Source organism: Dipteris shenzhenensis, chromosome 20 (genome assembly GCF_047967505.1).
Source record: "Dipteris shenzhenensis isolate YYH24624 ecotype China chromosome 20, Dip_SZ_1.0, whole genome shotgun sequence".
NCBI classification, from domain to species: Eukaryota; Viridiplantae; Streptophyta; class Polypodiopsida; order Gleicheniales; family Dipteridaceae; genus Dipteris; species Dipteris shenzhenensis.
In genome coordinates this window covers 38,765,545-38,770,002 of record NC_141615.1, presented here as the reverse complement: position 1 = coordinate 38,770,002, position 4,458 = coordinate 38,765,545, and positions in this window count along the sequence as shown.

Here is a 4,458-nt window from a genome sequence, read left to right as displayed (position 1 = left end):
GAAAAAAGCAAAAAGGGCCCCCACCCCTAATGTATAATAGCTTATGCCTCAACTCCCAAAACCCCCCTATTGTACACTCATGTGATATCATAAGTTTCCCCTTGTGAATCTCCGAGGATGACCAGACAATTTGTTCATACCACAGGACCACAGTCTGTAGGGATTCAGCTCTAGTGGCTCAGGGACTTGCAGGCACATATGCACACAAACCCTCAGGAGATCTCAAGATGATCACGGTCTTCTACCGACATCTTTTTCCAGTTGGAGGAGGCTTCCCCTACCACTTTTCTGGCTAGAGAGGTGATATGGGAGTAGGTTCCCCGAGTTGTTATGCAAACTTTGAGCAAATGGTTGGAGGTGCCCTCTACTAATGAGGAGCTTTGGGAGGCCTTCTAGGCCCTTCTAGCCTAGAAGTTCCCTGTAGAGGAGAGCTTGACTACGAGCTTCTGTCGGTGCTTCTAGGAGTATATCTCCACCCCACTCAGGTTAGCCTGCTAGCAGATCTTTGACTTCGTATCTCTTCCACATTCCTTGAGCAAAGGCTGGACATGTCTAATTCCAAAGGGGGGAGATAGGTCAAATATTTGTCAGTGGAGGCCGATCACCCTTCTTGACACACCTTACAAGATATTGGCAGAGGTCTTGAGCCTACGTTTGAGGCCCCACTTACCACATTCACGAGACACGAACCAGTTTGTCTAGCAGCATAGCATCTTGGATAATATCTTCACTTTCTGGGAGCCATGTGGACTGGTCTAAAGACCTCTTGCAATTCTTCTTCTGGATTTTGAGAAGGCATATGACAGAGTGGAGTGGTCTTTTTTGGAGTGTACTATGTAGAGAATTGGCTTCTTAGAGAGATGGATTAGAGGAATTTCAGCTCTTTAGGCAGGCAGCTCCAGCCAGGTGATTATTGGGGGGCACACAGTCGAGGCCTTTACTATTTCCCATTCAGTGAGACAGGGATGTCCTCTGGCCCCTTATCTATTCTTCTTTGTAGTAGCGGAGGTCCTAGTTCCTTTCTGCGCTCTCAGGAACTTGGCCTTACAAGGATGAGGCATCTAATCAAATAGGAGGAGGAGCTCCTAGACTCGGAGTTTGTAGATGACACATCTCTCTATGTGGATGGCTCAACATCTAGTCTAGAGAGGGTCAGAGAAGCCTTGTCCATTTATTGTGAGGCTTTCGAAGCTCACATAAATTCGACTAAAGCTTTTGGTTTCTTCACAGGCCCACAGGAGATCCAACAGGCTCAAGATTGGGGAGTTGATTTTGGCTTTCAGTGGATCTCGAGAGGGGAGATGGCGAGATACTTGGGCTTTATGTGGTCAAAATCAAATGGAATGCATAACACCAAATCCAGGTGGCTTGGCAGACTGTGATCTTGCCCTAGGTGTAGGGTGAACTGGGCATTGTTGATCTAGAGATGCAAAGCTGGGCCTCTTGGGAAAGTTGGTAGTGAGAGTCCTCACCCCAAGAGCAAAAACCTGGAAGCTCCTCTCCCAAGGAAGGGTTCTCCACTACTGAGGAGTCTCTATAGAGTGTGGTAGAAATTGGCAGGATGACTCATTTGGGCTAGGCCATCATGTAGAGAGGAGCCGCTATGTAGAGAGGAGTTTGAGAGACAGCCGCTAATATGGCACTTGGAGGTCAAAGGGGTGCATGCTAGGTCAGCGGACTCACATTGGATGGGCACAGTGAGACAATGGACCAGCTAGATCCTTTAGGGCTTGGCCACAGAGACCCAGACAAGCCTTCTCTCATCTTTGCGGGGCCAGTACCAAGATATTGGAGTTTGAGGCCCCGATTCCAAATTCATGGTGGGATGGATTATGGATCCCTTGGACCCCCCAATGTTGGTCAGGACAGTTCTCGTGGATAGGGTTACCTCTCAAATATGCTTCTTTCAAGAGTCTCTTGGATCTTACCATTCTCGATTTTATAGGGTGGGACCTAGAGGCTCACCGCAAGTAGAGATAGAGGTGGATGATGACAGGCCTAGAGGACTTAGAGTGACAAAGAGGGTTAGGATAGTGGGACGCTTGGGTAGAACCTCATACATTGATCCCACCATAGTCTTATCGACACAGGAGGGAGCCATGTGGTGCTTGTGGATTTGGGAGGGTAGACACTTATGCAACATTCAATGGGATCTAGGTGAACGGTTTTGGCTAGCCCATATAGGGCAATCAGATCGAGTGGAGGAGGTCTCATTCTTTTCCTACACGACTCATATTTGGGTGTCTCTTACAGCTTGAGACAACAGCATGGTCCCACTCGAGGGAATGCCATTGGCTAGAGCAAGATGTCCCAACAGAGATTATTTCCCATTTTTGGTGGATGAGCTTGCACCCATGGAGCACCCATGCAAGATTTCCTATTTCTTTTGGTTGATGGCTCACTGAGGTCTGCCCATTGGCCCATGGCTAGAGCAAATGCAAGTAGATGGCAGATGCATTGGTTGCGTAGAAGGTGTTTTTTAGACGATTCCCCATTGCCTATGGGTATGCCCGATCGCACGGTGCATATGGTTGGCATCCCTCAGGATTGTGGCTAGCACACAAAGGATGGTGAGAGACTTCACTTGGGGGATGGAAGCGTGGCTCACAAAGGGAGGACATGCCTTCTCGATTGATCCTGTCTCATTGGCATACAAAAGACATGGACATCAGGCCTACCGAGAGATCCATGATGCATCTCAGCCCTCTTGATCATGATCATGCCCAAAACCTCTACTGAAGGATAGTGTGTGGGAGATGGTATCCAACATTACTGCTTGGAACATCTGAGTCACTCGATGCACTCGGGTGATGGGAGGCTAGCCGATATCTCCAATGGCTACCCTAGTAGCCATCTGGCAGGACATCATTTTCACTTTGCACACCATTTGGGAGCACGGTACTCCAAGTTCAAGAGCAAGCACTGAAAGGCAGGAGCACTTTTGCAAGGCTTGGCCTGCAGGAGTCTTCTACATCCTTTTTGCAAGGGGTATTGGATGTATAGACCACCATCTTGGTTGCTATCACCGATTTCAAAATCTCTCTAGGCGATGAGCCGAGAGATATGAAAACAAGTGGCTTCCATATAGCTAACAACCTGTTCTTTTTTGTATTTTCATCAGCAGCTCCTTTTGGAAGATGTTTGTATGGCATTTTCAAGCATTAATAGAATTTACCTATTTACCTTTTTTTGGAAAAATAATAATCTCTCTTCCTTGGCTCATGTGTTTGTGTGAGAGAGGAAGGGGGGGGGAAGGGGAAGGGGGGGGGGAGAGAGAGAGAGAGAGAGAGAGAGAGAGAGAGAGAGAGAGAGAGAGAGAGAGATAAAAGTCAATAAATATAGTTGATGTACATATCTAAATCAAAAGTATAAAAAGGTAGACATAATTCCGCCCTGAATCCCTGGACTACCAAAAATAACTATAGAAGTGTTACAACTTGTCTACGAGTTTCATCACTGTTTGAGCTAGCGGCCCTAACACCGATGAGAACTCCTGACTAGAGGCCCTCTAAGACTCAATAGTCTCCTTATGTTGCTTGTTATGACCCACCTCTACCTCATGTAAGGAGTGCATGATGGATTTGTTTCCCCCCTCCATGTATTGCTCTATCGTGCGTCACTTTGACTTCTTCCGTAGTCCAGTGGACAAATCCATCCTCTCCACTAGAACAATGTCACAATCGTGGTCCCCACCTCTACCTCATGCAAGGAGTGCATGATGGCTTCATTTCCCTCCTCCATGCATTGCTCTATCGTGCACGCCGCTTTGACTTCTTACATAGCCCAACAGACGAATCTATCCTCTCCATTGGAACAACGCCAACATTGTGGTCCCCAGCCTATCCCACATGCATACGTGGGCTCCTCGCATTTCCCTCTTGATCCTCGTTTCCTACGAGTACTACAAATAAGCATCAAGCAAATAATTGAATGTCATGCTACTTTACATTACTCAAGCAAAAGGTATGTTTGAGAAGTACCATCATCAGATGTGTCAACCACATCAGCACTAGGATTGCGAACTCCCAAATATTTTGTATAGAAGGTTGTAAACATCAAAGGGAAAGTTGTATACTTGTGGCAGTCTGGTTCCCGCTCCTCAACTGAAATACTCTAATAGAAAGCCTTTCCTAAGTGTATGTTATTTTTGTAATCACAAATGGTGGTGAATGCAGGCCCAATCCACTTGTACCTATTTTTCACTTGCTTTATCGTAACATATAGGCCTCTCTTGTCACACATCTTGGCTATGCCGTCCACTTCTCTTGTGTGGTGCATATCTTCCTCATCACACCACCCTCGTTTGGCGATACTCCCCATACTATTTTACTTCTTCAATGACGATCCCAATGGACCTCAAAGAGGTCCCACTCCATCCTTCATTGCTCTCCATGGAATACATTACAAGGTTTAGTCTTCCTTTGCCTAGGTTGTGGTGGCTCAATGGGATGGCTTGAA